General features: G+C 38.1%; 1 long non-coding RNA gene across 4 annotated transcripts in view; it reads right to left on the reverse strand.

Moving 5' to 3' along the window:
* The window catches only part of LOC130249909 (uncharacterized), a 56,057-nt gene extending 46,682 nt beyond the window's left edge, over positions 1-9,375 (reverse strand). For all 4 annotated transcript variants that reach the window (XR_008839872.1, XR_008839871.1, XR_008839869.1 and 1 more), the window contains exon 1: positions 9,245-9,375. This is a non-coding gene — a long non-coding RNA (uncharacterized LOC130249909). The remainder of the gene's footprint in view (positions 1-9,244) is intronic.
* Between the last annotated feature and the right edge of the window lie 4,456 nt (positions 9,376-13,831).

Consider the following 13,831-nt stretch of genomic DNA (forward strand, 5'->3'; position numbering starts at 1 on the left):
TTGATTCCAAAGCTAATGAACTTGATTATTTACTTTAGTCTTAAATTTGAGCCAGCTAACTTAATAATGTCACCAATTTTACAGCATATTCAGAAACATATATTGGGATGGGAAAATTCAAAGTCTTTTATATATTGCATGGATGGACTTCCCTGGTATCTAGAAAACATTATTAATCTTTAGTGATTCATCTGCAAACCTAAAGCTACTGATTGCAACAGAGCAGTTTTGAAATGAGAGGATGAGGCAAGAAGGGGACTGGTAATGCATTTGCCAAGGAAGCTCTTGCCTCCTTGTAGATCTCCTTGCCTTCTGAATCAGAGGAAGCTGAACTTATCCGAGATATGAAAATGAGATACAAGAAAAACAACACAGCTACACTGGAGTTTGTCACTGAGGTGCTCAGTGCTTTCTGATGAATGAGATTATTATTCTGGGAGTTCATGACAAAAGGCCCTTCCTTTGTTGACCACAGGACTTTTGTTTAATGTTCATATTCATATAAAAAATTTGGCCAGCTGATGCTTGGTCTGTCAGTGGGGAATAACTTTTGATTGTGATGTAGATAAGATCTGGCTGACACCCAGTCCCTCTGGGAAAGGATATATTTATTCAAACAGAACACTGAGCTTTCTGGGAGAATCATTTAGACAAAGCCTTTTGAGCATGGCATGCTTGCTTTCAACTCCCTCAGTCTGCACAGAGCTCCAGAGCCCCACTGAACATGGCAAAGCTTTGATGACATGTCAGAGGGGCCAATTCTGCAGCCACTCAGGACCAGGAGTTCTCAATGCAGTTGAACAGAAAACCACTAAAACACACACTGAAATATTGTGGAAACACTGAAATTCCAGAATCTGACTGCACACTGCAAGAGTTGAAGTGAAGGTAATACCAAAACCAAGGTGAACCATGTTCCTTCATACCTTATCAAGGGATATATTTGACCTTTCTGGTATTCTGATAAGGTTTCTGTCAGCTGTGTAATCAGTGAAAGGATGTGTCTGTTCTCAGCATGGTAACACCACAAAGTCTTAGTGGGGTTCTGGGAGAGAAAGGAAGGGACTTCCCAAATTTTTCCCTACTTAATGACAAAACATTTACTTTAAGTGATGACAGTGGCTAATGGATCTAACAGGAAATAGGAGATAGTTTAAACACAGTGGGAGTCAATGCCTGGTTCCCCCTATGTTTTTCTGCTTCTAATGCATCATAAATAATAACTCACTCATCAGTGGAAGTTTTCTGCACTGAAGTCTCTTCTGAGAGTGTCTTGTGACTAAAACTGCAAATTTTACTCAATCTAAACAACAGAGCATAGTTAAGAATCTTAAATAATGTGAAGCTTGTGGGCTCATTTAAACATCATGCTCATTTACAGGGGTGAGGATAGTAACTTTTCTTAGCTTTTTATCTTGAAGGAAGACCAAATAAAAATATGGAAAATAATGGCTGCTTAAAAACTGTGAGCACCTGGTTTTGCATTTTTGCAAACTATTTTTGCACTATCTGCATTTTTGTGTATTGTTGTTTGCTTGCTATACTTTTCTCAGTGTGTTATAAAACCTGTGTTGAAAATGCCTTTATGCTGGAGAAATAATGTTTTTTGCTGTATTTCTAGCTATGCAGGCATTTATTAGAAACTAAATTGGAGAAGCAGTAATTAACAATTAAGGTTACTGACCCTTAAGTTAAAACTAACAGAGTTAATCACATCCACCTCATTAATAATCCAACAAGAGCTCCGTAAAACTTTTTTATTTAAAGAATAAATCTTTCCCTTTCTTTTACTCTCCTGTAGACTACAGGGCTTTGCTTTGTGTGGCTTTCACTTTCTCAAAGACATTTGAGATAGGGATAATACTGCAAAAAAAACACTGTCACTTTAGGACAGATCATTTCTTATCACTGCAACTTTAGCAGCATTTTTTTTTTTTGTTTATTTGTTTTTGTTCATTTGTTTGTGTTGTTTTGTTTTGTTTTGTTTTTTTTTGTTTTTTTTTTTTTTGGGGGGGAGGGAAATAAAAGTGGTGGAGTGGGGGGGGTTTTTTTTGTTTTTTTGTTTGTTTGTTTGTTTTTTTCCTGGTCCCCCATTCTTTAGAGTTATTTAGTGATCAGAGGAAGTGACTTGAATGCAAGATAACCTGTTAAACCCAAAACCAGGTGGGATAGGAAGCCCCAGTTTTTAGAAGTCTTTTGCTATTGAATACCTCATTATTTAATTGTAATGTATATGGCTTTTAGGCCATACTCACACATTGTTTTTGCTTCCAGATTTCACTTTTCAACCTGGGGCAAATCACTTAACCTCTCTATGCTCCCACTTACTCATCTACAAAATGGGCAAAATAGAATTAACCTAATAAAGATTCACATTTGTCTTGTGCATTATCGTTAATGGGGATGTGAATCATAATGGTGGAGTGCTTTGATGTCCCCAGATGATGCTGTAATCATGAAACTATTATTTTGTATTTGGGCAAAATAGCTGAAAACGTATCTGCATAAATTATGCAGAAATAAACTATACATCTAAATAATTGCATGCAGTTGTTAAGCTGCTAGTGGCCCGTGGAGAGATTTGTGAAGCTGTTCCTGTGTGTAGCTCCCTCACAGCTTGGTTCTTGCTGAGCCTGGCTGTTCCACCTAACAGTTTTATATTAATAGGGCCTAAATCAGACCTAAGCTCCTTTTGTTCCTCGTGATTGATTTTCTTTAGCAGTATTAAAAAGTTTTCAGTTTATCCCACTTGGAAATAAACCCACAGTGGGGTAAAGGGCCATGAGGAGAGGTCAGTGTGATTTGAGGAGGAGGCAGCAGCCAGAAGGATCCTGTGAACATCCTGAGAGGTGCCTGGCACTTGCAGAGGGGCTGGGAGGACATGGTGACCTCCCCTGGGGACTGTTCTGTTCCTCCTTGGCACACTGCTGCTGGGAAAGCCTCCCCACCTCTGCTCCACTGCCATGCAGGCAGCACAAGGGAGGGAGGGATGGGAGACAGGCAGGCTTTCAACTTTGAGAGGAGAAAGGAGCAGCAGCCAACCATCATTAAAAGGATTAGGGCTCAGGTATTGCTAACCTGCAATCACACTATGACAATGGAGAGATATTCCTCTTCTGTTCCCCTACCAGGACAATAATCAGTATTCTCACATTTTGTTTAGGCAACTACTGTTTTTCCATCTTACCTAACCAAGTCATTTAGCTGTATATAGACAGGAGGTTAATATTAGTGAAATAATAAATATCCAGATTATATTGAAGCTTTTCTATATCTACAGTCTTTTGCTTTTTCCTTAAAAAATTTGTTGTCTTTAACTAACCAAGATAATAACCAAACTGAGGCCATTGGAAGAAAGTAAACAATATGCAATTAGCACCTTGGCTTGTGCAATTTTGTTTTCATGTGAGTTACCTGCAAACTGCTGGCAATTTTCAGTGGGTAGTTATGGAATAAGATGATAGGTGTGAAAGAGAAAGTTGTTATGTCAGTCTCTGGATTCAGGAGAACAACAGCAACAGTTCCAGACTTGAGAGATGCCTATCTATTCCTAATCAGTACTGGGGTCTCCTCAAATTCTTCATGCAATCTGTTCTCAATTGTTTGCTATCCAGCCCTTAAAAAGATTGTCTAAATATTTAATATCTGATTATTTATTTTTGGCTATGTCACTCATTATGTTTAAGCCCAGTCTGGCAAAGAAAAATGCTTCAATAGAAGCCTTGGCTTTGGCCAGGTAGAGAAACATAGGGGAAGGTAAATAAATCTAATTAAATACATCTAATACCTGATAAGAAAGTAGGTATATTTACACACACTGACTTCATTAGGAGTTTAATGCTTCAGTTTCTAATCCCCTTTCTGAATTTTACCATAATTATGAACCAAATTAATTGCCACTAGTCATGATTTTAAAATCACTGAGTAGATACTCTAAAATATTTGTAGAAAACTGTTCTAATTTATGAAATGTACTTGATGGAAAGTTTTCACTGAGCTATTGAAAGAGGAAAGATGTCAGGGTGATGACATCCAAAGTACCTTTTTCTTTTGGAGTGAATTGATAAACAAAACCTTGGGGCCTTTGCTTAATCCTGTGAGTACAAATGTATCAGTTCCCTCCACAAGGGCCCTCCTTTCTGAAGTGAAAAATGAAGTGAATTATGAAGGGTCAGAGGATGAAACAGTAGTGTTCCAACTCACTGCAGGAAAGTACCTTAAAAGTGGAGGAGGAAGAGTGGGAAGTCATACAAAATGTCCCAAATATCACAAAGAACCAAAATATACTTCTGAGTAAATATCTCTTTCTTGTTTTACAAGGATAAGGTACATTGTCCTAGTGTCAAGATGTTTCACAGATCATCTCTCAGTTTTAATACAATAAATCCATCCCTTCCTCCTTCTCCTGCTCCAGTGACCTAAAGGTATTGAATGGACAGAATTCTCCACTTGTCTTTGTGAGAATAGCTGCTCTGTGCTGATATTTTTCACTTTTGGACTGTTTAATCTTCTACAGAGAGCTTTGCAGGTAGTAAAAGAACCTGACAGGAACAAAATCTTTCTAAGTGAGCACCACTTCCAAACCTAGCTATTGCCATTTTGCTTTCTTGATTTTTGGTTTTCTGTCATCGATCACTGAAGGTGTTTCCTGAAATAGCTAAGCATCATGAGCTTATGCTACATGTTTATAATCTATTATATACTTTGCAGAAGAAATCTTTGATGTATGTTTGTCAGCTGTGCTGCCAGAAGTGCAGCCTCCTTCCAAGCCTTGCTTCACTGCTGATGAGTCCTGTGTTTCTCCTCTCAAAGCTGGGATCTTTGCCACATATCAATTCCTTGTGTTCCCAGGTGCACAGAGGGCAATGCTTTTTCATAAAGAAACTAGTGGAGGTATTGTGAGACTCCCTGTTACCATTAGGTTTGAGTCTGGTGTCACTTTGTGTCTCAGGAGTGTGAATCCACATCAGGTGAGGAAATCCTCCAGGCTCTCCTACAAAACAGTGGCCTGTGTAAGTAAGGTCTTATTCTTGTGTTCACTATTAGATGAAATACCTGTATGAAGCTCAACTTCTGTTTTCACTTAAAAATACCCTGGACAACAGTGCCACTAAAAGATCAGACTAAAATGATCACTGCTTTACATTTCTCAAAGCTGTACATACACCACTCTTCTTTATGCCCTCCACAATGCTATCTTAAGCATTTTTCTGTTAGTACCTTGAGCAACTTGCTGAACCACTAGAAATGTTTTACCCTGAGCGTTTGTGAGGTCCTCTGATACTGAAAGCCAAAATTTGAGTTCAACCCAGTAATTAAGAAATCTATTTCTGAAGTAATGCCTAGAGCACAGATACCTTCATGCTATTATTTGGCATGTTCTCACTTATTCTGTAATAAAAGCAAAAGTCCTCTGTGATGTATTTAATTGATGACTCTTTTTGATATATAAGGTATCTTTGCATGTTCTATTTGAAGTAAAAACCACCTAAGCCAAATCTGCAAAGAAAATGTTAAATTGTAGTGCAGTGTGGTGTTTTAAATTTATTATTTTTTATTAACCACCCCTTTAAAACATTGAAAGAGAGTGTGTGAGAGCATGTATCAGGTTAAAAACAGTTGTTACATGATGAAAAATTATTTCTGCTTTGAAGAGTATATTTGTTATTGTACTCTTAAAATTATCTGGAAACTCAAGATATCTATATTTTTTGCCAGAAAGCCCACTATTGTTTTGGTGATAAATTTTCCAAATTTCATTACTAAGTTATGTGAGTTGCTGATTCCTCTAAGTTTACTTAATACTTCACTTATTCAGTGATGATTGAAAGACAAATTTGGATAAGGGAGAAAATTAGAACTTATTCTCCTCTTTCCTTTTGCATTTCCCCCCACACTGTTTTCAATTCAAAACTGCTTCCTTGTTTTCCACTCCAAAGCACTATCTCTTTCACAGATCTACCTAATTTTCCATTGAACACATCTGACAATTTTGTTCAAATGCAATGGATCCCAGTCCCTCTGAGAACCATTTTATGATGTCATGAAGGTCTCAGAAACTGCAGTTCTGCCTTGACTGAGTCCTGGACTAGCCATGTTACATTATGCTATAGCTATTTGCAGCAATGTACTAAAAAAATGGGTTTTAGTAGCGAGTTGAGAGAAGGAAGTAAGGCAGTACCATCCAGATTTTTTCTTAGCTGTGACATTAGCAAAAGAGAAGTAGATAGATCTCTGCTATTCCTTCCATGTGCAACAGCTAAAATCTCCTTGGATGTATATTCCAGTTGTCCCCAATAATCTCAAGTGTTAGTTGGAAGTGAATTTTACTGCAAATAGAAAGAAGAAAATAGGAGTCAGGTAGTCCATGTATTGAAAATTACACCCATTCTTAGGTGATGTAACACAGATGGAAGAATTTGTTTCTAATTTTCCTCTCACACATTTAGCTTTTGACTATTCTGTTTCGTTTCATTGCATTCTGTATGCTATTCTGTTCAAGGAATGCAAATAGCTTCCTCTTCCTGGAAACATGGGCTTTACAGTGCTGCCCCATGTAATGATTGTTATGTCTTTTTTTTCAAGTTATTGCAGCCTTTTGTGCAAGGCTTTTATATTTGATGTGTTCCAAATAGCACAGGTTAAAACTTCAGAAGGGGAGGAAGATGTAGACATCCAGTGTTATCACTGATGATCTTTCCAGACACAATGGGTTCAAACAGGGTTGCAGTTCAGTTTGCCTAGGAAAGTCTGGTGGTGTTGAAATCCAAAGACCTGAAGCTCTAGTTTTTTCCTCTGATGGGCTCAAGAGCTGTGTGAGTGATTGTGTGTTAAGGTATGTGAATTGTTTTCAAATGGCTTAAGTCAACTGTGGAAGAAGAGGTAAACCTTTACAGCTATTTTCCTTTCATATATTTGAATGTCATTGTAAATGTGCAAACCTCATGTGTTTGAGAGAAGCTCGTTCATTAGAGGAAACCCTATTAAATATACCCTTCTTTTTTCTCTTCATTACTTAGTGTTCTTTTCTATCCAAAGGAGGAAAGTTTGTATCTTTTATAGAAAAACAGTGCTACAAAGGAGAGTAGAAGGAAAACTGGATGTCACTGAAGAAGGTAGATGAGTTAATTAGGTCTGTAATAAAAAAATGCATGTGTTGGGTATTGCTCCTATTCTCCCTCACCTGAACTCAGGCAAGCCAGCAATATCCATACTTGCTTAATTATAAAGCTCCACTATTTCCTATACCACAAAGTCTGCTTTTTGTTCTTATTAGGGCTTGGCATAATCCCCTTTTTGTAAATGCCAAGAGCAATGCCAATTAGCCTGTGGGTAATGGTGATTAATTGCAGGATTAAAAATGTACACCTCCTGCTTTGCCTGGTGCAGATCACTGCTGAGTTGTCCAATGCTGCCATCCTGATAAGCCATAATCTACCAAACTCCCTGTAAATGACCAAAAGGACAACATCCTATTATCTTGCAGAACAAGAGGAGTGATGTAAGCATGCCTATGTATAGCCCAGATTTTGCAGCCTGGAGACATACAGTATATATAATCAAGCTGTTTTCTACCTTTTTTCAGTACTGGCTGGTGTTTTCTGAATGGAAAGTTTAAAATGCTTGTTCTTCCAAGCAGGACAACCACAAAGTAGTTTATTTCTGCAGCAAGTATTTTTGGAAATAGAGCCCTTCCCTTTCACATTCCTTGTGCTAATGTTCTTTAAACACCAGTTTGAATCCACATTGCCTCTGTCTCTTTCTCTTAATTAAACTTCCAGCATTTCTAGACAATGTCCTAGTCTTCCCTTATGTGTGCCTCACATTCTTGTATCTGACATTTGTACCCTTACTGGAACAATCTGCATGCTCCAGAATTATCTGGCAGCCCTGCCTCAGTCTATTTATTCCATCACATGATTGTTTTAGTGTTGTTTGAAGCACTATTTTGGAGCCAGACATAATTATATTATACAGTTCCTCACCTTATTAACTGACAGAGAACTGTTCCCCATTAGACAATTGATCCTGGGCAGATGAAGCCATTAAAAACAGCACTAATTAGCTGAAGAGTGGAGACAGTAATACAGGCTGCATCACTTCCTTTCATGCTTAGGGAAGTTCATGTTCCAGACAAATAATAATTGATATGTAGTCTTCCTTAATTGTGGTTGTTAACAGCCAGTATTATAATGACAGCCTGACAATCTCTGTCTAGCCTATTGTATGTTTATTTCTGAATCCAAGAACCACTGAATAACATTTCTGGTTTAACTTGAACTTCATAGAATGTGCTTTAAATGTCAATGTAAAGAGAGTTGGGCAGATAACCCTAACTTAGGAGTTATTCCTTATGTGTCTCCAGGTGTCAGCTGTTTGTCTTGGAAGACTGGATGTCCATAATTACATGGAATTATGGTAAGATACATTAGAATAAAATAAACAGATGGCTTGAATGAGACTAAAAAAAATAAAAAAATACTGCATTAGATCCATAACCAGGAATGCTAAACATCTAAGTAAATTTCAGTATAATATATATATAACTCTATAACTGTAGTCTATAGAGTAAGAAAATCATAGAGTCTTTAAACAAAAGAATGCTTTGATTTCCTCTTCCAAAAATGCATTCAGTTTTTAAAAATCTACATGTATATATGCACATGTATACGTGTTCATGTGTATGTGTAGGTAATGCATTTAATGCAGGAAGATGGCAGCACACTCTATAATTCAGGTTGTAAAAACATGCCAACTGTTATCCTCTATCTTCATTTATTGTATTTCTTCCTGAGGAAAAAAAAAACTAAATTCAAGGTGATTTTTTTTTCCTTCAGGTACTCTGGCCAAACACCCAACTCTCCTACAATTCAACAAGCTAGGAAAAAAAAATCAGACTAAAAGCAGAAAAAAAATTCAGGAAAAAAATTTAACATCTGAAACAGTAAGCATTAGACATAATTAAATGATTTAATAAAATTGTTTTTGATATAAAGGAGTTTCAGGCATTTTAAAACTGATTTTAGCCTCAAAGCTATATTTTCACATTCCAACTATTTTTTAAAAAGCAAATGAACTGAAAAAACCCCACCCAAACCCAAAAAATACCAAACCCTACAATCCTAGTCCAAAGCAATTAAATGTAATCAAAATAGTATGTGAAAGAGATTAAAAGATAAAAAAAAAAAAGAAATTCTAAATGTTACAGCTCTCAAAATAGCTAACTAAATATATTTTTTCTTACCATTTCCTTTGTTTTCCATGTGAGTACTGCTCTTCTGTTATCAAAACTTCCTGTATATTTAGGTTTGAAGGAAAAGGTTTGTGGTTTCAGAATAGTGCTCTGAGTTAGTTGATTTGGATTTTATTGCTGACTGTGAAATCTTGCATAAGTCACTGAGAGCCAAACCCTCCTTGCTTTATTTATTTGGGTAGTCAGTCCTATTAAAACCCCTTGATGAAATTCTGGCCACACTGAACTCAGTGGCAAGACTCCAATTAATTTTATGGGAACAAGGATTTTCTGATAGGATTCTAGACTGCTATATATTGAGCAGTGTTCCTGCCCATGGGAGGCAGTTGAAAGGAAATAATCTTTAAGTTCCCTTCCAAACCAAAGCATTCTATGATTCAGTGATATAACTAAATAAGCACATAAACATAATCCCATCTTGCTCCCCAAGATGAAGTTTATCATTCACGTTGACGGTATCAACACACAAGAAAAATGAAAATTTCATAACAGGCTACAGATTTCAAGAAGAGAAAGAGCCTGACCCTTGTTAGCATCTTGACATGTCCTAGTCTTTCCTTCATACAGTCTTGATGATTCAGGCACCTGCAGGGAGACAACAAATTTCATTATACAAACAACAGATGTTTGGATTTTGGCTCTTCTACAGTAGTGTGAGTTTTTTCTTGAGTGAGCTCAGCACTTTGATGGAAACCTTAACACTTTCATTTATTTCTTTTTCCCCCAGTTGCATTCAAATTGTTTATCAATTTTCTGGATGTAGGGATAGAATGCACCCTCAGCAGGTTTGCTGGTGATATCAAACTGGGGATGGCTGATCCAGCTGGGGGCTGTGCTGACATCCAGCAGGACCTTGGCACGCTGGAGAACTGGGCAGAGAGAAAACCAGCGAGGTTCAGCAGGGCAGTGCTGGCTCTGCACCAGGAGGGGAGCAGCCCCAGGGAGCAGCACAGGCTGGGGCTGGCTGCAGAGAGCAGCTCTGGGACAGGCTGAGAGCCTGGCAGGACAGGCTGAGCAGCAGCTGGCAGTGTGCCTGTGGCCAGGAGGGCCAGGGGCCCTGGGTGCCTCAGGAGGAGAGTGGCCAGCAGCCATGGGAGGTGACCTGCTGAGCCCCAGCCAGGTCTGCAGGGCTGGGGACACTTCTGGGCTCCAGAGCCAGGCAGACAAGGAGCTGCTGGAGAGGCTCTGGCAGAGCCCACAGGGCAGATAAATACCTCCAAGGCAGGTGACAAGAGGATTGTGCCAGATTCTACTCAGTGACAGGACGAGGAGAAATGGCCATAAACTAAACCACAAGTAGTTTCATCTCAACATGAAGATGAACTTTACGTTGAGGGTGGCAGAGCACTGGAACAGCCTGTCCAGAGAGGTTGTGGAATCTCCTTCTCTAGAGACATTCAAGACCCACCTGGATTTGTTCCTGTGTAATTTGCTCCTGGTGTCTCTGTGTTGGCAGGAGGGTTGAACTAGATGATCTCCAGAGGTCCCTTCCAACCCTAAGAATTCTGTAATTCTGTTATTTTTTTTACCTACTCTTAACAACTTTCCCCCCTGCTCACGTAATTATACTCTTTAATTCAGGGAGAGTTTGCTGTGAGTCAAAAAAGGCTCTTTAATCCAATAATAATTGCCATGATTTTGCCTCAAGTGTACAAATTGCATTGAAGTCCCTGGTGTGGCTGTGATTTCAGTGGGTTTTGTATTAGATGCTTATCAACTTAAGGTGCTGCTGGCAGAAATAGCTCAGCAGTAAACAGGGAAAGAGAATAACTTATGGTACTCTCCTACAATGTATGCTCAGATTAGTGAATAGTTCTGACTATTGACTAACTATGGAGAATGATGTCAAATGCAGTGATTCAAGAACAATGCTGAACTAATGAGTGAAGTCTCTTTTTACAAAGAGGACTGAAGGATGAAAAAGCAAGAGAGGATGGTGACTGAAGCACAGGTAGAAGAACAGTGTATCTGAGGTGTTGAACAGTTACCTGTGTTCATATTCACTTTTAAGGAACTCCTGCTATGATTTTGCAATGGTTAAATCTTAAAAGACCAATTTAGAAATTAATAAAACCCAGAAAGAATATTTGACTGTAGTAAGGTTGGTAACACATAAATATTTTTATACGTATATCTACACTTATGTTCACACAAACAAGATTAAAATTTACTGTGAAATATTAATATTAAAAAATCTACAGATGATTTGGTACATTTTACCAATCAGATGCTGGAAGTTATGGTAGCATCATCAAGGTCAATGGAACACTGGCTTGTACCTCTAGAAGAAGGCTCTGGTATTTTTTAATGCATATTCACTCTCTTTTCACCAACCCTTACAATTGTACTTCCTCTGATGGGAATATCAGAGAGAAAAGGATGTGGAGGACTCTGAGATTTTACAGCTTAAAAAATAGTGGGGAAATAACTCAATATAATTAAAATGTTTTCCCAGTGACAAGGGTCACAAAATCCTCAGAATTCTGTCAGCTGTATGGTCTCACTGTCTGTGTTGAACTTCTAGGTTTAGTTATTTCTTTGGAGGAGGCTCATGGATTTGACTTTTCCTCAAGATTTTCTCACATGTGGTTCTGTGTTGTCTTTTTTCCCTCTTTCACAATGTTAAGCTTTTCATTGTAAAATAGTCCCCCTTCTGACCCAAATCAGCTGAAATGAATGAACAAAGACAGTTCTGGAAGAAAAAGAGAAGTGTATTAAAGAGCTGGTCACTGGATACAGGCCTTCCCCTCTCCCTGTGCTAATGGTGTTGATGGTGTTTTCAAGCTGTCTATCAAACTGGTTTAAATCTTTTAACATGCTATTTCTCACTCTCAGTCCCCCACTATTTCTCCTAGTTGTCATTCAAATTGTTCCACTAAGAGAACAAATAAATGCATGCCATGAAAACTAGCAAGATGATATAATGAATGAGTTACAATAAATGCCCCCAGCATAAAACAATTATGTACCTGCTATTGTCAAAAACATTCAACATTCCCTTTGTTGAAAAGGAAACAGCTATAAATTATTCACTGGGGCACTGTAACTCTTTTCTTTTTTTCTTTCTTTTTTTTTGGTTGCTTCCAATTAGTTCTTCCCTGAACATCCCTAGGTATTTAGCTGAGGGTAGAAATTTGCATGCAGAGAATTTTAGCTGTTTCTTGGGATTGTCAAACTGAGTGTCCAAATTGAAATAATAATAATAATTATAATAATAAAAATAATACAATTACTACATTTTCCTGTGTATATTCGGAGCTTGGTTATAAAAAAGTATAGTTCAGGATCAGTACAGGTTATATTTGTCATGGGGTAAATATAAGTGGTCCTTTAACCCAGAGCTTCTCTTTCCTTAGTCTGCACTGCCCTCAAGTCTCATTTTTCCTCTCAGAATTTGCTTCTTCCCGTAATATGTACCCCAACATCATGCTATCCTTATTTCCTTAATGACATTTTTTGTGGATTTTCAAAAGGTATAGATTTCCTGTGGATTTTTAAGAAACAATGCTTTTAAAAAGACTTATTGAAGGTACAGATTGTACAGTTCTGACAACAAAAACCAACAAAACAAAAAAAAGAGCAGTTTTTATATATAGCATATTTACACCACCCAAAGTAAGAATCTTTCTGACAGACTGCCCTCATGCACTGAGTGCCAGAGTTAAGTCAAAATGCAAGGTTGATGTTCTGTCCTCCCTTAAGAAGCTGTAGGATGAGGTCCAAATGGAGTGCTTGTTTTATTTTCAAGCACACAGAATATCTAAGCAGGGCATCAGAAATAATTTAAAAGAAGGATTAAATATTTTATTCAGGAATGAAGTGGGCTCATTTTTTTTTTTTTTTTGTTAGCAGTAATTAATTTTGTTCTAAATCTGGGCCAAGCAAATGCTTATATTTTGCATGGCACCAGAATGTGCCACCAAGAAGGTTTCCTCTCCTGTTGAAGGTCTCATCCTTGTGCTTTGTGCCTGTACCTAGTAACTTGTCCAGGCAGAAACAGTAATACCCAGCAGAATTTGAAGAACTTCAGCTTTTTGGGTGTGAAGGGAATGTCTCCAAGGTGGTCCATGCAAGCTGACAGAAATGCTGTGGGTGCCCAAGCTGGAGGATGTTTGTCTGCCAGGTCTGGTGCATGCAACAGTGGATTTTACAGCTGCCATTGTTAGACTGGACTGCCTGTGGCATCCCAAGGCTCAAATGAGGAATGGCCAAGGTTAAATGCATCTGCAATGCAGGAGCCACAGCATTTAGCTAAGAGCACTGTAGTGGCAGACAAAAACTGTAATTACCTCCCATCAGTGTACAGTGTTCAGTCATGCTCTTCTGGTTCACAATCAGCATCTGAAGATGGTGTAAGAGGCACTGGTCATGGAAGAGAAAAGCCAGTGTGAGAGACCCTACAGTCATAATGAGGCAACAGTCCAAAATCCAAGAAGGAGAAACACAAAATTACACATTCTCTGTTTTTCTGAAATAGTTGTTTATTTGCTATATGTTGGTTAGGTATATGCTGGTTTGGTGAATCAGTGTTACTAGGAGTTCACTAAAAAGAAATCCCACCCTTTAAATTACCAAAAT

Source organism: Oenanthe melanoleuca, chromosome 2 (assembly GCF_029582105.1).
Source record: "Oenanthe melanoleuca isolate GR-GAL-2019-014 chromosome 2, OMel1.0, whole genome shotgun sequence".
Classification (NCBI taxonomy): domain Eukaryota; kingdom Metazoa; phylum Chordata; class Aves; order Passeriformes; family Muscicapidae; genus Oenanthe; species Oenanthe melanoleuca.